Raw genomic sequence first — 21,165 nt, 5'->3', positions numbered from 1 at the left:
TTCTCTGATTGTAGTTTGTGTTTTTGTGGGATTGTTGGTGATATCCCCTTTATCAATTTGATTCTTCTCTCTTTTCTTCTTTTTTAGTCTTCCTAGTGGTCTATCAATTTTCTTGATCTTTTCAAAAAACCAGCTCATGGATTCAATGATTCTTTGAAGGGTTTTTTGTGTCTCTATTTCCTTCAGTTCTGCTCTGATCTTAGTTATTCCTTGCCTTCTGATAGCTTTGGAATGTGTTTGCTTTTTCTTCTCTAGTTCTTTTATTTGTGATGTTAGGGTGTCAATATTAGATCTTTCCTGTTTTCTCTTGTGGGCATTTAGTGCTATAAATTTCCCTCCACACACTGCTTTGAATGTGTCCCAGAGATTCTGGTATGTTGTGTCTTTGTTCTCATTGGTTTCAAAGAACATCTTTATTTCTGCCTTAATTTCGTTATGTACCCAATAGTCATTCAGGAGCAGGTTGTTCAGTTTCCATGTCATTGAGCAGTTTTGAGTGAGTTTTTTAATCCTGAGTTCTAGTTTGATTGCACTGTGGTCTGAGACACAGTTTGTTATAATTTCTGTTCTTTTACCTTCGCTGAGGAGTGCTTTACTTCCAACTATGTGGTCAATTTTGGAATAGGTGTGGTGTGATGCTGAAAAGAACGTATATTCAGTTGACTTGAGCTGGAGATTTCTGTAGATGTCTATTAGGTCCGCTTGGTGCAGAGCTTAGTTCAATTCCTGGGTATCCTTGTTAACTTTCTGTCTCGTTGATCTGTCTAATGTTGAGAGTGGGGTGTTAAAGTCTCCCATTATTATTGTGTGGGAGTCTAAGTCTCTTTGTAATTCTCTAAGTACTTGCTTTATGAATCTGTGTGCTCTTGTTTTGGGTGTATGTATATTTAGGATAGTTAGCTCTTCTTGTTGAATTGATCTCTTTACCATTATGTAATGGCCTTCTTTGTCTCTTTTGATCTTTGTTGGTTTAAAGTCTGTTTTATCAGAGACTAGGATTGCAACCCCTGCCTTTTTCTATTTTCCGTTTGCTTGGTAGATCTTCCTCCATCCCTTTATTTTGAGCCTATGTGTGTCTCTGCACATGAGATGGTTTTCCTGAATACAACACACTGATGGGTCTTGACTCTTTATCCAATTTGCCACTCTGTGTCTTTTAATTGGAGCATTTAGCCCATTGACATTTAAGGTTAATATTGTTATGTGTTAATTAGATCCTGTCATTAAGATGTTAGCTGGCAATTTTGCTCATTAGTTGATGCAGATTCTTCCTATCCTCGATGGTCTTTACAATTTGGCATATTTTTGAAGTGGATGATACTGACTGTTCCTTTCCATGTTTAGTGCTTCCTTCAGGAGCTCTTTTATGGCAGGCCTGGTGGTGACAAAGTGTCTCAGCATTTGCTTGACTGTAAAGGATTTTATTTCTCCTTCACTTGTGAAGCTTAGTTTTCCCGGATATGAAATTCTGGGTTGAAATTTCTTTTCTTTAAAACCTTGAATATTGGCCCCCACTCTCTTCTGGCTTGTAGAGTTTCTGCTGAGAGATCAGTTGTTAGTCTGATTGGCTTCCCTTTGTGGGTAACCCGACCTTTCTCTCTGGCTGCCCTTAACATTTTCTCTTTCATTTCAACTTTGGTGAATCTGAGAATTATGTGTCTTGGAGTTGCTCTTCTCAAGAAGTATCTTCTTGGTACTCTGATTTTCCTTAATTTGAATGTTGGCCTGACTTGCTAGATTGGGGAATTTCTCCTGGATAATATCCTGCAGAGTGTTTTCCAACTTGGTTCCATTCTCCCCATCCCTTTCAGTTACACAAATCAGACGTAAATTTGGTCTTTTCACATAGTCCCATATTTCTTGGAGGCTTTGTTCATTTCTTTTTATTCTTTTTTCTCTAAACTTCTCTTCATGCTTCATTTCATTCATTTGATCTTCCAGGACTGATACCCTTTCTTCGAGTTGATTGATTCAGCTACTGAGGCTTGTGCATTCATCTAGTAGTTTTCTTGCCATAGTTTTCAGCTCCATCAGGTCCTTTAAGGAATTCTCTGCACTGGTTATTCTAGTTAGCCATTTGCCTAATCTTTTTTCAAGGTTTTTAACTTCTTTGCCATGGGTTTGAACTTCCTCCTGTAGCTCAGAGTAGCTTGATCATCTGAAGACATCTTCTGTCAACTCGTCAAAGTCATTCTCCATCCGGATTTATTCTGTTGCTTGTGAGGAACTGTGTTCCTTTGGACGAGGAGAGGTACTCTGATTTTTAGAGTTCCTGTTTTTCTGCTCTGCTTTTTCCCCCATCTTTGTGGTTTTATCTACCTTTGGTCTTTGGTGATGGTGACATACAGATGGGGATTTGGTGTGGATGTCCTTTCTATTTGTTAGTTTTCCTTCTAAATGTCAGGACCCTCAGCTGCATGTGTGTTGGAGTTTGCTGGAGGTCCACTCCGGACCCAGTTTACCTGGGTATCAGCAGCAGAGGCTGCAGAACAGCGAATATTGGTGAACCACAAATATTGCTGCCTGATTTTTCCTCTGGAAGTTTTGTCACAGAGCAGTACCCGGCCAGGTGAGGTGTCAGTCTGCCCTTACTGGGGGGTGCCTCCCACTTAGGCTACTCGGGGGTTAGGGGCCTACTTGAAGAGGCAGTGTGTGCATTCTTAGATCTCAAGGTGTGTGCTGGGAGAAACACTACTCTCTTCGAAGCTGTCATACAGGAACGTTTAAGTCTGCAGAGGTTTCTGCTGCCTTTTGTTTGCCTATGCCCTGCCCCAAGAGGTGTAGTCTACAGAGACAGGAAGGCCTTTTTGAGCTGTGGTGGGCTCCACCCCGTTTGAGCTTCCTGGCCACTTTGTTTACCTACTCAAGCCTTGGCAATTGCGGGCACCCCTCACCCAGCCCTGCTGTCACCTTGCAGTTTGATCTCAGATTGCTGTGCTAGCAATGAGTGAGGCTCTGTGGGCATAGGACCCTCCAAGCCATGCACGGAATATAATCTCCTGGTGTGCCGTTTGCTAAGACCATTGGAAATGTACAGTATTAGGGTGGGAGTGACCCAATTTTTCTGGTGCCATCTTTCACTCCTTTCTTTGACTTGGAAAGGGAATTCCCTGACCCCTTGTGCTTCCCAGGTGAGGAGATGCCTTGCCCTGCTTCGGCTCATTCTCATTGCACTGCACCCACTCTCCTGCACCAACAGTCCGACAATCCCCAGTGAGATGATCCCAGTACCTCTGTTGGAACTGCAGAAATCTCCCGTCCTCTGCATCACTCATGCTGGGAGCTGTGGACTGGAGCTCTTCGCATTCGACCTTCTTGGCTCCACCCAGAAACAATGTTTTTATATAATCTGTGAAGAGATATAAAACAGTGCATTAAGATCATAGGCGAAAAGGAGAATATCTCAGGATAAATGTTAGAAGGAAGCTATCTGGGAAACCGCTTTATGATGTGTGTATTCATCTCAAAGACCTAAACCTTTATTTTCATTCAGCAATTTGGGAACACTGCTTTTGTAGGATCTGCCAAGGGATATTTGATACCTTGTTGAAGTCATAGGTGAAAAAGTGAATATCCAAACATAAGAACTAGAAGGAAGCTATCTGAGAAATGACTCTGTGATGTGTGCATTCATCTCACAGAGTTAAACCTTTCTTTTTCACTCATCAGTTTGGAGACACTGTTTTGTAGAATCTGCTAAGGGATATTTGGGAATACATTGAGGCATATGGTGAAAAAGGAAATTTCTTCAGATAAAAACTATAAAAAAGCATTCTGAGAAACTGCTTAGTGATTTGAATATTCATCTCACAGAGTTAGAACTTTCTTTGGATTGAGCAGTTTGGATTGCTTTTTTTGTCCATTCTGCAAATGGACATTTTGGAGCTCATTGAGACCAGAGACCAAAAAGTGAATATCCTAAGATAAAAACAAGAAGAAAGCTATCTGAGAAACTTCTTTTTGTTGTGTGCATTCATCTCACAGAGTTAAACCTTTCTTTTTCATTCAGCAGTTTGGAAACACTCTTTTGGTAGAATCTGTGAAGGGATATTTGGGAGGGCACTGAGTCCTATGGTGAAAAAGTAAATATCTTCAGATGAAAACTAGAAAAAAAGCTTTCTGAGAAACTGCTTTGTGAAGTATGCATACATCTCAGAGAGATAAAACTTTCTTTGGATTCACTCATTTGGAAACAGTGTTTTGGAGAATCTGGGAAGGGATATTTGGGAGCTAACTGAGGTGAAATGCGAAAAAGTAAATATTGCTGAATTAAAAACGGAAGGAAGCTATCTGAGAAACTGCATCATAATGGGTGCATTCATCTTGCTGATATAAACTTTTCTTTTCATTTAGCTGTTTGGAAACACTGTGTTTGTAGTGTCTGTGAAGGGATATTTGGGAGTGCATTGAGGCCTATGCTGAAAAAGGAAATATTTTCAGCTAAAACAAGATAGAATCTTTCAGAGAAAGTGGTTTGTGTTGTGTGCGTTTGTCTCACAGAGTTAAACTTATCCTTGGATACAGCAGTTTGGAAATGCTGTTTTAGTAGAATCTGCCAAGGGATATTACATAGCTCATTGAGGCCATAGGCAAAAAAGTGAATATCCCTGGATAAAAACTAGAAGGAGGCTATCAGAGAAACTGCCTTATTAAGTGTTGCATTCAGCTCACAGAGTTAACCTTTCTTTTCATAAAGCAGTTTGGAAACACTGTTTCTGTAGAATCTGCAAAAAGGTATTTGGCAGTACACTGAGGCCTTTTATGAAAAAGGAAATATCTTCAGATAAAACTAGAAAGAAAGTTTCTAAGAAACTGCTTTGTGATGTGTGAATTCATCTCACAGAGGTAAACCTTTTTTCAGATTGAGCAGTTTGGAAGCACTGTTTTTATCCATTCTGTTAATGGACGTTTGAGATCTCATTGAGGCCAAAGGTGAAAAAGTGAATGTCCCAAGATAAAAACTGGAAGGAACCTATCTGAGAAACCACTTTGTGATGTATGCAGTCATCTCACAGATTTAAACATTTCTTTTTCATTCAGCAGTTTGGAAGCCCTGTTTTGGTAAAATCTTTTAAGAGATACTGGGGAGTGCTTTGAGGTCTCTGGTGAAAAGGAAATACCTTTATATGAAAACTACAAAAAAGTTTATTGATAAACTGCTTTGTGATGTGTGCATTCTTCTCACCAAGTTAACCTTTCTTTTCTTTCAGCAGTATGGAAACTTTATTTATGTAGAAAGTGTAAAGGGATATTTGGGAGCACTTTGGGGTCTATGGTGAAAAAGGAAATATCTTCAGATTAATATTTGAAAGAAGCTCTCTGAGAAACTGCCTTGTGATGTGTGCCTTCATCTCACAGAGTTAAAAATTTCTTTGCATTCAGCTCTTCAGAAATAATCTCTTTTGTCAATTCTGTGAATGGGCATTTGGGAGCTCATTCAGGCCAATTGCAAAGAGTGAATATCCCATGATAAAAACCAGAAGGAAGCCATCTGAGAAACTGCTTTGTGATGCATACATTCATCTCACAGAGTTAAAAATTCTTTTCATTCATCAGTTTGGAAACACTGTTTTTGTAGAATATGTGAGGGGATATTTTGGAGCTCATTGAGGCCTATGGTGAAAAAGGAAATATCTTCAGATAAAAACTAGAAAGAAGATTTCTCAGAAACTGCTTTGTGATGTGTGCATTCATCTCACAAAGAAAAACCTTGGTTTGGATTGAGGAGTTTGGAAACACTGTTTTTGTAGAATCTGTGAAGGAATATTTGGAAGTGCCTTTAGGCCATAGGGGGAAAAGTGAGTATCCCAGGATAAAAATTAGAAGTAAGCTAACTGAGAAACCACTTTTTGATGCATGCAGTCATCTCACTGAGTTAAACCTTTCTTGGGATTCAGCAATTTGGAAACACTGTTTTTGTAGAATCTGTGAAGGAACATTTCAGAGTTCTTTGCTGCCAGTAGCAAAAAGGAGAATATCCCAGAAAACTAGACGGAAGTTATCTGAGAAACTGCTTTGTGAAGTGTGCATTCATCTTGCAGAGTTAAACCTGTCTTTTCATTCAGCAGTTTGGAAACACTGTTTTTGTAGAATCTGCGAAGGTATATTAGCAAGTGCATTGAGGACAATGGTGAAAAAGGAAATATCTTCAGATAAAACTAGAAAGAAGCCTTCTGAGAAAATGCTTTTTGATGTGTGCATTCATCTCACAGTGTTAAACCTTTCTTTGGATTCAGCAATTTGGAAACACTGTAGTTGTAGAATCTGCGAAGGAATATTTGAGAGTTCATTGAGGCCATAGGAGAAAAAGCAAATATCCCAAGATAAAAACTAGAAGGAAGCTATCTGGGAATCCACTTTGTGATGTGTCCATTCATATCCCAGAGGTACGCTTTCTTTTCATTCTGGAGAATGGAAACACTGTTTTTGTCAATTCTGTGAATGGATATTTGGGAACACATTGAGGCCAAAGGCAAAACAGTAAATATTCCAGGAGAAAAACTAGAAGGAAGCTATCTGAGAAGCTGCTTTGTGATGAGTGCATTCATTGCACAGAATTAAAGCTTTCTTTAAATTCAGCAGTTTAGCTATACTGTTTATGTTGACTCTTCAAAGGGATGTTTTATAATTTATTGATGCCAAAGGCAAAAAAGTGAATATCACAGCATAAAAACTAGTAGGAAGCTATCTGAGAAACCACTTTGAGATGTGTGCAATCATTTAACAGAATTAAAACTTTCTTTCCAATTCAGCAGTTTGGAAACACTGTTTTGGTAGAATCTGTGAGGGAATATTTGGGAGCCCAGGGAGGCCTATGGTGGAAAAGGAAATATCTTCAGATAAATACTAAAAAGAAACTTTCTCAGAAACTGCTTTGTGATGTGTACATTCATCTCACAGAGTTAAAACTTTCTTGGAGTTCAGCAGATTGGAAAAACTGTTTTTGTACAAACTGCAAAAGCATATTTGATAGCTCATTGAGGCCAAAACTAAAAAGTGAATATCACAGAATAAAAACTAGAAAGAAGCTATCTGAGAAACTACTTTGTGGTGTCTGCATTCATCTCAAAGAGTTTAAACTTTCTTTTCATTCAGCAGTTTGGAAAAACTGTTTTGGTATAATCTGTGAAGGTATGTTTGGGAGCGCACTGAGGCCAGTGGTGAAAAAGGAAATATATCCAAATAAAATCTAGAGAAAATCTTTCTGAGGAACTGCTTTGTTATGTGTGCACTCATGTCACAGAGTTAAAACTTTCTTTGGATTCAGCTGTTTGGAAACACTGTTTTTGTAGAATCTGTCAAGGTATATTTGGGAGCTCATTGAGGTCAAAGAGAAAAGTGAATATCCCAAGATGAAAACTAGAAGGAAGCTATCTGAGAAACCATTTTGTAATGAGTGCATTCATCGCAGAGTTAAGCATTGCTTTTCATTCAGCAGTTTGGAATCACTGCTTTTGTAGAATCTGCAAAGGGATATTTGGGAGTGCATTGAGTCCTATGACGAAAAAGTAAACATATTCTGACAAAAAGAAGAAAGAAGCTTTCTGAGAAAATGCTTTGTGGTGTGTGCATTTATCTCACAGTGCTAAAACTTTGTTTGGTTTCAGCCATTTGGAGAAACTGTTTTTGTCCATTCTGTGAATGGACATTTGGGAGCTCTTTGAGGCCAATGGTGAAAAAGCAAGTATCCCAGGATAAAAACTAGAAGGCAACTATCTGAGAAACAGCTTTGTGATGTGCTCATTCATCTCACAGTGTTAAAACTTTCTTTTCATTCAGTAGTTTGGAAACACTGTTTTGATAGAATCTGTGAAGGGATATTTGAAAGCTCATTGAGGCCATAGGTGAAAAAGCATATATCCCAGGATAAAAATTAGAAGGAAGCTATCTTACAAACCGCTTTGAGATGTGTCCATTCATCTCACAGAGTTAAACCTTTTATTCAGCAGTTTGGAGACCATGTTTTTGTAGAATTTGTGAAGGGATATTTGTGAGTGCATGGAATCCTATGCTGAAAAAGGAAATATCTTCGGATACTGACTAGAAAGAAGCTTTCTGAGAAACTGCTTTGTGATGTGTACATTATTCTCACATAGTTAAAACTTTCTTGTGATTCAGCAGTTTAGAAACACTGCTTTGTAGAATTTGTGAAGGGATATTTGATAGCTCATTGAGGCCACTGGTGAAAACTTGAACACCCCAGGATAAAAACTGGAAGGAAGCTATTTGAGAAACCTCTTAGTGAGGTATGCGTGCATCTCACAGAGTTAAACCTTTCTATTCACTCAGCTGTTTGCAAACACTGTTTTGGTAGAATCTGTGAAGCAATATTTGGCAGAGCATTAGGACAATGGTGAAAAAGGAAATATCTTCAGATAACAACAAGCAAGAAGCTTTCTGAGAAACTGCTTTGTGATGTGTGCATTCATCTCACGGAGATAAACATCTCTTTGGATTCACCAATTCAGAAACACTGTTTTAGTAGAAACTGCAAGGGGGTATTTGGTGCTCATTGAGGCCAAAAGTGAAAAAGGGAATATCCCAGGATAAAAACTAGAAGGAAGCTATCTGAGAAACTGCTTTGTGATGTGGGCATTCACCTCACAGAGTTAAACCTTTCTTTTCATTCAGCAGTTTGGAAAAACTGTTTTGTAGAATCTGCCAAGAGATATTTGGGAGCTCATTGAGGCCTAAGGGGAAAAAGGAAAAGTCTTCAGATAAAAAATCAAAAAAACTTTCAGAAAAAGTACTTTTGGTTGTGTGCCTTTGACTCACTTAATTAAACCTTTCTTTGTATTCCATTGTTTGTAAACACAGTTTTTGTAGAATCAGTGAATGGATATTAGATTGCTCATTGGGTCCCTAGGTGAAAAAGTGAAAAACTTTAAACCTACATTAATCTCGTAGGGTTAAACCTTTTACTTCATTCAGCAGTTTGGAAACTCTGCTTTGGTAGAAACCTCAAAAGGATATTTGGGAGCGTATTGAGGTCTAAGGTAAAAAAGGAAATATCTTCAGATAAAACTAGAAAGAAGCTTTTAGAGAAACTGCTTTGTGATGTGTGCATTCATTTTACCGAGTTAAAACTTTCTTTGGATTCAGCAGTTTAGGAACACTGTTTTTGTCCAATCGGCAAATGGATATTTGGGAGCTCATTGAGGCCAATGGCAAATAATCATATATCCCAGGATAAAAACTAGAAGGAAGCTATCTGAGAAAACTCTTTGTGATGTATGCATTCATCTCACAGAGTTAAAACGTTGTTTTCATTCAGCAGTTTGGAAACAGTGTTTTTTTTTAATCTGTGAAGGGATATTTGAGAGCGCATTGAGGCCTGTGGTGAAAAGGGAAACATCTTCAGATAAAAACTAGAATGAAGCTTTCTGAGAAACTGCTTTGTGATGTGTGCATTCATCTCACAAAAATAAACCTTTCTTTGAATTGAGCAGTTTGGAAACACTGTTGTAGAATCTGCCAACGGATATTTGGGAGAACATTGAGGCCTATGTTGCAAAAGGAAATATCTTCAGATAAAAACTAGAAAGAAACTTTATGAGAAACTTCTTTATGACTTGTGCATTCATCTTACAGAGTTAAACCTTTCTTTGGATTCAGCAGTTTGGAAACACTGTTGTTGAAGTATCAGCGAAGGGAGAGTTGGGAGCTCATTGATTCCATGGGTGAAAAAATGAATGTCCTAAGATAAAAACATCACAGATTATACCAAAAGAGTTTTTCCAAACTGCTTAATAAAAAGAAAGTTTTAACTATGTGATATGAATGCACACATCACCAACACTTTCTCAGAAACTTCTTTCTGGTTTCTATCTGAAGATATTTTATTTTCACCATAGACCTCAGAGCACTCCCAAATATCCCATAGCAGATTCTATAAAAACAGTGTTTCCAAACTACTGAATGAAAAGAAAGGTATAACTCTGTGAGATGAATGCACACATCACAAAGCAGTTTCTAAGATATCTTCCTGCTAGTTTTTATCCTGGAATAGTCTTTTTATTTTTTTGCCTTTGGCTTAATGAGCTCTCAAATATCCCTTGACAGATTCAAAAGAAACAGGGTTTCCAAATTGCTGAATGAAAAGGAAGGTTTAATTCTGTGTGATGAATGCACACATCACAAAGCAATTTCTCAGATAGCTTCCTTCTAGTTTTTATCCTGTAATATTCACTATTCTGCCATTGGCCTCGATGCACTCCCAAATGTCCATTCACAGAATGGAAAGAAACAGATTCCAAACTTCTGAATACAAACGAAGATTTAGCTCTGTGAGACAAATACACACATCATGAAGCAGTTTGTCAGAAAGCCACTTTCTAGTTTTTAGCTGAAGATATTTCCTTTTACACCATAGACCTCATTGCACTCCCAAATATTCCTTCACAGATTCTAACAAAACAGAGTTTCCAAACTGCTGAATAAAAAGAAAGGTTTAACTCTGAGAAGTGAATGCACACATCACAAAGTGGTTTCTCAGTTAGTTTCCTTATGGTTTTTATCCTGAGATATTTACTTTTTTGACTTTGACATCAATGAATTCCCAAATATCCCTTAGCAGATTCTGCAAAATAGTGCTTCTAAACTGCTGACAGACACCAAAGAAATGTTTAAGCCTGTGAGGTTTCAGGCTGTGAGATTAATGCACACATCACCAAACAATTTCTCAGAATGCTTCTATCTCATTTTTATCTGAAGATGTTTCCTTTTAACCATAGCCCTCAGTGAGCTCCCAAATATCCCTTCACAGATTATACCAAAACAGTTTTTCCAAACTGCTGAATGAAAAATAAGTTTTAACTCTGTGAGATGAATGCACACATCACAAAGAGGTTTCTCAGACAACTTTCTTCTAGTTTTTATCCTGGGATATTCTCTTTTTTGCCATTGGACTCAATGAGCTACATAATTTCCATTCGTAGAATGGACAAAAACAATGTTCCCAAGTTGGTAAATCCAAAGTAAGGTTTAACTCTGTAAAATGAATGCACACGTCACACAGGAGTTTTTCAGATAGCTTCCTTCTAGTTTTTATCCTGGGCTATTCACTTTTTTGCCATTGGCCTCAATGACCTCCCAAATGTTCATTCACAGAATGGACAAAAACAGTGATTCCAGCTGCTGAAAATAAAGAAATGTTTAATTCTGCCAGATGAAAGCACACATCACAAAGTGGTTTCTCAGTTAACTTCCTTCTGGTATTTATCCTAAGATATTCACTTTTTCACCATTGACGTCAATGAGCTCCAAAATATTGCTCTGCAGATACTACAAAAATAGTGTTTCAAAACTACTGAATCCCAAGAATGGTTTAACTTGCAATATGAATGCAGACATCAGAAAGTGGATTCTCAGATGGCATTATTCTAGTTTTTCTCCTGGGATATTTGCTTTTTTGCCTTTGGCCTCAATGAGCTCTGAAATGTCCATTCACAGAATGAACAAAAACAGAGATTCCAAGCTGCTGAATGAAAGAAATTTTTAACTGGGTGAGATGAATGTACACATCATAGAGCAGTTTCTCAGGAAGCTTCCTTCCAGCTTTTATGTGAAGATAATTCCTTTTTCACCATAGGCCTCAATGTGCTCAAAAATATCCCTTCAAAGTTCTACCAAAACAGTGTTTCCAAACTGCTGAATGAAAAGAAAGGTTTAACTCTGTGAGATGAAGTCACACATCAAACAGCGGTTTCTCAGAGAGAGAGCCCTTGTAGTTTATATCCTAGGGTATTCACTTTTTCTCCATTGGCCACAATGAGCTCCCAAAGATCCATTTGCAGAATGCACAATGCAATCTGCTGAATTAACACAAAGATTTAACTCTGTTTGATAAATACACACATCCAAAGCAGTTTCTCAGAGAGCATCTTTCTAGTTTTTATCTGAAGATATTTCTTTTTTCACCATAGGCCTCAATGTGATCCCAAAATTCCCTTTTCAGATTCTACCAAAACAGTGTTTCCAAACTGCTGAATGAAAACAAAGGTTTAACTCTGTGAGATGAATGCATACATCACAAAGCTGTTTCTCAGATAGGTTCCTTCTAGTTTTTTTCTTGGGATATTTGCTTTTTCACCTATGGTATCAGTGATCTATCAAATATTCCTTTGTAGATTCCACAAAAACAGTATTTCCCAACTGTTGAATCAAAACAAAGGTTTAGCTCTGCGAAATGAATGCACACATCATGAAGTAGTTTCTCAGAAAGCTTCTTTCTAGTTTTTATCTGAAGATATTTCCTTTTTCACCATCGGCCACATTGAGCTCCCAAATATCCCTTCTCAGATTCTACCTAAACAGTGTTTCCAAGCTGCTGAATGAAAAGAAAGGTTTAATTCTGTGAGATGAATAGACACATCATAAAGAGGTTTGCCAGATAACTTTCTTGTAGTTTTTATCCTGGGATATTAACTTTTTCTCCATTGCTCCCAATGAGCTCCCAAATGTCCATTCACAGAATCAAAAAAAATAGTGCTTCCAAAATGCTGAAATAAAAGAAAGATTTAACTTTGTGAGATGAATGTACACATCACAATGTGATTTCTCAAATAGCTTCCTTCTAGTTTTTATTCTGGACTATTTTATTTTTTGCCATGGCCTCAATGAGCTCCCAAATTCCCTTTGCAGATTCTACAAAAACAGTGTTACCAAACTGCGAAATCCAAAGAAACCTTTAACTCTCTGAGATGAATGCACACACCACAAAGTGGCTTCTGAGATAGCTTCCTTCTTGTATTTATCCTGGGATTTTTATTTTTCACCATTGGCATCAATGAGCTCCCAAATATCTATCCACAAAATGGACAAAAACAGTGTTTCCTATTGGAGGATCCACCACTGATAATTCAACATAGGTTCTTTTCTATTTTCAGTAAGTGTCAGCCAGTCTGTGAAATAAAGGGGAAGAGTACAAAAGAGAGAAATTTCAAAGCTGGGTGTATGATGGAAACATCACATGTCAGCCGTATCTGTGTTGTCCCTAGAGCCTTAAAACCAGCAAGTTTTTATTAGCAATTTTCAAGGTGGAGGGAGTGTATGAATAGGTAGTGTGTCACAGAGATCTCATACATCAAGGGCAACAAAGGATCACAAAGCAGAAATTCAGGGAGAGATCACAAGTTCAGGGCAAAGCTAGAATTACTAATGAAGTTTCATGTCCTGCTGTGCATGCATTTTCATTGGTAAACATCTTAACAGGGTTCAAGAGCAGAGAATTGGTCTGACTGCAATTTGGCAGGCAGGAATGTCCTAATCCTAGCAAGCCTTGGGGTGCTGCAGTATGCCAGGGCATGTTTCATCCCTTATCTGAAACAGAATAAGGCGGACATCCCCAGAGCAGCCATTTTAGAGGCCCCCTCTGGGAATGTATTCTTTTCCCATGGCCATTAAGTATTAATATTCCTTACTTGGAAAGAATTCAGTGATATTTCTCTTATTCATTTTCAGTAATAAGAGAAATACGGCTCTGTCCTGCCCAGTCCATAGGTAACCAGACTTTATCTCCCTTGTTCCCTGAAAATCACGGTTATCCTGTCCTTAATGTGCCCAGACTTCATATTGTTCAAACACATATGCTTTACAAACAATCTGTGCATTAACACAATCATCACAGGGTTCTGAGGTGACATACATACTCAGCTTTGGAAGATGATGGGACTAAGAGGTTAAAGACAGGCATAGGAAATTACAAGGGAATTGGTTGGGGAAATGACAAATGTCCAGGAAATCTTCAAAATTTATGTTTTTCTGTCATGGCTTCAGCAGGTCCCTTCGTTCAGGGTCCCTGACCTCCCACAACAGTTTCTAAGCCACCGAATCCAAAGAAAGGTTTAACTCTGTGAGAGGAATGCACGCATGACAAAGCAGCTTCTCAGAAAGCTTCTTTCTAGTTTTTGTCTGAAGATATTTCATTTTTCACCATAGGCCTCAATGTGCTCCCAAATATCCCTTCACAGATTCTACAAAAACAGTTTTTCCAAATGGCTAAATGCAAACCAAGATTTAACTCTGTGAGATGAATGCACACATCACAAAGCTGTTTCTTAAATAACTTTCTTCTAGTTTCTTTCCTGGGATATTCACTTTTTCACCTTTGGTCTCAATGCGTTTCCAAATATCCATTCACAGAATGGACAAAAACAGTTTTTCCAAACTGCTGAATCTGAGGAAAGGTTTAACTCTGTGATATGAATGCAAACATCACAAAACAGTTTCTCAGAAAGCTTCTTTCTAGTTTTTATCTAAGTATATTTCCTTTTTCACCATAGGCTTCAATTCACTCCAAAATGTCTCTTACAGATTCTAAAAAAACTGTGTTCCCAAACTGCTGGATGAAAGGAAAGGTTTAACTCTGTGAGATGAATGCACACATCACAAAGCAGTTTCTCAGATAGATTCCTTCTATTTTTTATCCAGGAATATTTGCTTTTTCGACTCTTGCCTCAATGAGCTCCCAAATATTCCTTTGCAGATGCTATAAAAACAGGGTTTTCAAACTTCTGAATTCAAAGAGAGGTTGAACTCTGTCAGATGAATGTACACATCACAAAGCAGTTTCTCAGAAAGCTTCTTTCTAGTTTTTATCTGAAGATAATTCCTTTTTCACCATTGGTCACAGTGTGCTACAAAATACCCCCATGCAGATGTTACAAAAGCATAGTTTACAAGCTGCTGATTTCTGAGAGAGGTTTAGCTTTGTCAGATGAAGGCACACATCACAAAGCATTTACTCAGATAGCTTCCACTTAGTTTTTATCCTGGGATTTTCACTTTTTTGCCATAGGCCTCAGTGAACTTCAAAATGTTGATTCACAGAATGCACAAAAACAGTGTATCCAAGCTGCAGAATCCAAAAAGGGTTTAACTCTGTGAGATGAATGCACACATCACCAAGCAGTTTCTCAGGAAGCTTCTTTCTAGTTTTTTTTCTGAAGGTATTTCCTTTTTAACCATAGACTTCAATGCCCTCCAAAATGTCCCTTTGTATATACTACATAAACAGTGTTTCCAAACTGCTGAATGAAAAGAAAGGTTTAACTCTGCGAGATGAATGCCCACATCACAAAGTGGCTTCCTCATATTTCTTATAATGGGATATCCCCTTTTTCACCATTGACCTCAATGAGGTCCCAAATGTCCATTCGCAGAATGGAAAAAAAAAACAGTGTTTCCAAACTGCTGAATACAAAGAAAGGTTGAACTCTGAGATTAATGCACACATCACAAAGCGGTTTCTAAGAAAGCTTCTTTCTAGTTTTTATCTGAAGATAAGTCCATTTACATAATAGGCCTCAATGCAATCCCAAATATCCCATTGCTGATTCAACAAAAACAGTGTTTCCAAACTGCCAAATGAAAAGAAATATTTAAGTCTGCGAGATGATTACACACATCACAAGGCTGTTACTCAGATAGCTTCCTTCTAGTTTTTATCCTGGGATATTCACTTTTTTGCCATTGGCCTCAATGAGCTCATAAATGTCCATTAGCAGAATGGACAAAAAAAGTTTCCAAACTGATGAATACAACAAAAGGTTTAACCCTATGAGATGAATACAAACGTCACAAGACAGTTTGTCAAAAAGCTTCTTTATAGTTTTTATCCTGGGATGTTCATTTTTTTACTTTTGGCCTCAATGAGCTTCCAAACATCCCTTTGCAGATTCTCCAAAAACAGTGTTTCCAAAGTGCTGAATCCAAAGAATGATTTAACTCTGTGAGATGATTGCAAACATCACAAAAAAGTTTCTCAGAAAGCTTCTTTCTAATTTTTATCTGAAGGTATTTCTTTTTCCACCGTAGGCTTCAATATGCTCCCAAATATCCTTGTGCAGATTCCACCAAAACACAGTTTCCCATTTGCAGAATGAAAAGACAGGTTTAAGTTTGTGAAATGAATGCACACATCACAAAGAAATTACTCAGAAAGCTTCCTTCTAGTTTTTATCCTGGGATATTCTGTTTTTGGTCTTTGGCCTCAATGAGCTCCCAAATATCCCTTCACAGATTGTATAAAAACAGTGTTTCCAAACTGCGGAATTGAAAGAAAGGCTTAACTTTGTGAGACGAATGCACACATCACAAAACAGTTTCTCAGATAGCTTCTTCCCGGTTTTTTTCTGAATATATTTCCTTTTTAATCATAGGACCCAATGCACTCCCAAATATCCCTTCACAGATTCCACCAAAACAGTATTTCCCAACTACTGAATGAAAAGGAAGTTTTAAATCTGTGAGAAGAATGCTTACATTACAAGTCAGTTTCTCAGATAGCTTCCTTCTCATTTTTATCCTGGGATATTTGCTTTTTTGCCATTGGTGTCAAGGAGCTCTGAAATGTCCATTAGCATAATGGAAAAAAAACAGTATTTCCAAACTGCTGAATCCAGAGAAATTTTTAGCTCCGTGAGATGAATGCAAGCATCACAAAGTATTTTCTCTGAAAGCTTTATACTAGTTTCTATCTGAAAATATTTCCTTTTTCACCATAGGCCTCAATGAGCTCCCAAGTATCCCTTCACGGATTCTACCAAAACAGTGTTTCAAATCTCCTGAATGAAAAGAAATGTTTAAGTCTGTGTGGTGAATGTGCACATCAAAAAGCTGTTTGTCAGTGAGCTTCCTTCTAGTTTTTATCCTGGGATTTTGCTTTTACACCTTTGGACTCAGTAAGCCCCCGAATATCCCTTTTACAGATCCTACAAAAAGGAGTTTTGCAACTGCTGAATCAATAGAAAGTTTTAACTCTGTGAGATGAATGCACATATCACAAAGCACTTTCTCAGACAGCTTCATTCCAGTTTTTATCTGAAGATGTTTACTTTTTCACCTTAGGCTTCAATACGCTCCCAAATATCCCTTTGCAGTTTCTACAAAACACTCTATGCAAACTGCTGAATAAAAAGAAAGGTTTAACTCACCGAGATGAATTCACACATCACCATGCGGTTTCTCAGATAGCTCTCTTCTAGTTTTTCTACTGGGATATTTGCTTTTTCACCACTGGCCTCAAATTCCTTTCAAATGTCCATTCGACAAATGGCAAAAACTGTGTTTCCAAACTGCTGAATCCAAAGAACGGTTTAACTCTGTGAGATGAATGCACACATCACAAAGCAGTTTCTCAGAAAGCTTCTTTCTAGTTTTTGTCTGAAAATATTTCCTTTTTCACTATATGAATCAATGCGCTCTCAAATATCCATTCACAGATTCTATAAAAACAGTGTTTCCAAACTGCTGAATGAAAAGAAAGTTTTAACTCTGTGAGACGAATGCACACATCACAAAGTTGTTTCTCAGATAGCTTCCTTCTAGTTTTTTCAGTCAGATATTCACTTCTTCCCCTTTGATCTCAATGAGCTACCCAATATTCAATTGCAGATTCTACAAAAACAGTGTTTCCAAACTGCTGAATCAAAAGAAAGGTTTAATTCTATGAGATGAATGCACACATCACAAAGCAATTTCTCAGAAAGTTTCTTTCTGGTTTTTATTTGAAGATATTTTCTTTTTCAACATAGGCTTCAAATTGCTCCAAAATATCCATCTGCAGATTCTCAAAAACAGTGTTTCCAAACTGCTGAATGAAAATACAAGCTTAACTCTATGAGACGAATGCACACAACACATACCAGTTTCTCAAATAGCTTCCTTCTAGTTTTTAATGTGGGATATTCGTTTTTTCACAATTGGCCTCAATGAGCTCCCAAATGTCCATTCTCAGAATGGTTAAAAAAGTGTTTCCAAACTGATGAATCCAATGAAACGTTTAACACTATTAGATGAATGCACACATCACAAAGCAGTTGCTCAGAAAGCTTCTTTCTAGTTTTTATCCTCGGATGTCACTTTTTTGCCTTTGACCTCAATGAGCTTCCAAATACCCCTTCACAGATTCTACAAAAACAGTGTTTCCAAACTGGTGAATTGAAGGAAAGGTTTAACGCTGTGAGATGAATGCACACATCACAAAGCAGTTTCTCAGAAAGCTTCCTTCTCGTTTTTATCTGAAGATAGTTTTTCACCATAGGAGTCAATGCGTTCCCAAATATCCCTTTGCAGATTCTACAGAAACAGTGTTTCCAAACTGCTGAATGAAAAGAAAGGTTTAACCCTGCATAATGAAAGCACATATCACAAAGTGGTTTTTCAGGTAACTTCCTCCTAGTTATTGTCCTGGAATATTCACTTTTTCACCATTGGCCTCTATGAACTCTAAATTGTCCATTCGCAGAATGGAGAAAAACTATGTTTCCAAACTGCTGAATCCAATAAAAGGTTTAACTCTATGAGATTTATGCACACATCATGAAGCAGTTTCTCAGAAATCTTCTTTCTGGTTTTTATCTGAATATATTTCCTTTTTGACCATAGGCCTCAATGTGCTCCGAAGTATAACTTCACAGATTCCACTAAAACAGTGTTTCCAAACTGCTGAATGAACAAAAATATTTAACTCTGTGAGATTAATGCACATACAACAAAGCTGTTTCTCAGTAAGCTTCTTGTTAGTCTTTATCTGAAGATATTTCATTGTTCACCAAAGTCACATTGTGCTTCCAAATATACCTTCACAGATTCTACCAAAACAGCATTTTCAAGCTGCTGAATGAAAAGAAAGGTTTAACTCTGTGACATAAATGCACGCATTGCAAAGTGATTTCCAGATAGCTTCCCACTAGTTTTTCTCCTGGGATATTCGCTATTTCTCCTTTGGCCTCAATAACCTCCAAAATGTCCCTTCACAGAATGTACAAAAACAGTGTTTCCAAATTCTTGAATACAAAGAAAGGTTAAAATCTGTGAGAAAAATGCACACATCAGAAAGCAGTTTCTCAGAAAGCTTCTTTCTCATTTTTATGTGAAGATATTTCCTTTTTCACCATAGGCCTCAATGCTCTTCCAAATATTCCTTCACAGATTCTACAACAACAGTGTTTCCAAACTGCTGAATGAAAAGAAAGGTTTAATTCTGTGAGATGAATGTACTCATCACCAAGCAGTTTCTCAGATAGCTTCCTTCTAATTTTCATCCTTGAATATTCACTTTGTCTCCCTTGGCCTCTTTCAGCTCCCAATTGACCATTCACAGAATGGACAAAAACGGTGTTTCCAAACTGCTGGATCAAAGCCAAGGTTTAACTCTGTGAGATGAATGCACACATCACAAACCGGATTCTCTGATAACTTTCTTCTAGTTTTTAGCCTTTGATATTTGCTTTTTCAACTTTGGCATCAATCACCTCACAAACATCCCTTCGCAGATGCTACAAAAGCAGTGTTTCCAAACTGCTGAATCCCAAGAAAGTCTTAACCCTGTGAGATGAATGCACACATCACAAAACAGTCTCTCAGAAAGTTTCTTTTTAGTTTTCACCTGAAGATATTTTCTTTTCCACCATAAGTCTCAATGCACTCCCAAATATCCCTTCACAGATCCTACAAAAGCAGTGTTTCCAAACTACTGAATCCAACGAAATGTTTAACTCTTTGAGATGAATGCACACATCATAAAACAGTTTCTCTGAAAGCCTCTTTCTAGTTTTCATCTGATGACATTTCGTTTTTCAACATAGGCCTCAATGCACTCTCGAATATCCCTTCACAGATTCTCACAGGTTTAACTCTGTGAGATGAATGCTCACATCACAAAGCAGTTTCTAAGATAGCTTCCTTCCAATTTTTATATGGGGGTGTTCTCTTTTTCACCACTGGCCTCAATGAGTTCCCAAATGTCCATTTGTAGAATGGACAGAAAGAGTGCTTCAAAATTTCTGAATAAGCAAAAAGGTTTAACTGTTTGAGATGAATGCACACAATACAGAGAAGTTTATCGGAAAGCTTCTTTCTGGTTTTTACCTGAACATATTTCCTTTTTTACTATTGACCTCAATGTTCTCACAAATATCTACAACAGTTTCTACAAAAACACTGTTTCCAAACTACTGAATCAAAAGAAAGTTTTAATTGTGTGAGATGAATGCAATATTATGAAGCATTTTCTCAGAAAGCTTATTTCTAGTTTTTATCTGAAGATATTTCCTTTTTCCCTATAAGCCTAAAAGCGCTCCCAAATATCCCTTTGCAGATTCTACAAAAACAATTTTTCCAAACTGCTGAATTAAAAGAAAGGTTTAACTCTTCGAGATGAATGCAGATATCATAAATCAGTTTCTCAGAGAGCTTCCTTCTTGTTTTTATCCTGGGATATTCACTTTTTCACCATTGGCCTCGAGGAGCTTCAAATGTCCCTTCACAGAATTACAAAAACAGCCTCTCCAAACTGCTGAATCCAAAGAAAGATTTAACTCTGTGAAATGAATGCATGCATCACAAATCAGTTTCTCAGAAGGCTTCTTTCCAGTTTTTATCTGAAGATATTTCCTTTTTCACCATAGGCTTAATCCACTCCTAAATAGCCTTTCACAGATTCTACAAAAACAGTGTTTCCAAACTTCTGAATGAAAAGAAAGTTTCAACTCTGTGAGATGAATGCACACACCACAAAGTGGTTACTCAGATAGCTTCCTTCTAATTTTTATCCTGGGATATTCACTTTTTGCCATTGGTCTCATTGATCTCTCAAATGTCCACTCACAGAAATGACAGAAAGAGTGTTTCCAAATTGTGAGACAAATGCATACATCACAAAGCAGTTTCTCAGAATGATTCTTTCTAGTTTTTATCTGAAGATATTTTCTTTTTCGCCACAGGCCTCAAGTCACTCCCAAATATCCCATTGTAGATTCTACAAAAACACTCTTGCCAAAGTACTGAATGAAAAGAAAAGTTTAATTCTGTGAGATGCATGTGCACATCACAAAGAGGTTTCTCAGATAGCTTCCTTCTAGTTTGTTTCCTGGGATATTCTGTTTTTCACCAAATGTTCCAAATGTCCTTTCACACAATGAACATAAACAGTGTTTCCAAACTGCTGAATCCACAGAAAGGTTTAACTCTGTGAGATGATTGCACACATCACAAAGAAGTTTCTCTGAAAGTTTCTAATTTTTATCTGAAGATGTTTCCTTTTCCACCATAGGCCTCAGTGTGTCGCAAAATCCCTTCACAGATTCTACGAAAACAATTTTCCTAAAGTGCTGAATGAAAAGAAAAGTTTAACTCTGTGAAATGAATGCACACATAGCAAAG

This window comes from Pan paniscus, chromosome 9 (genome assembly GCF_029289425.2).
Source record: "Pan paniscus chromosome 9, NHGRI_mPanPan1-v2.0_pri, whole genome shotgun sequence".
NCBI classification, from domain to species: domain Eukaryota; kingdom Metazoa; phylum Chordata; class Mammalia; order Primates; family Hominidae; genus Pan; species Pan paniscus.
Note: the sequence above shows the minus strand (reverse complement) of the source record.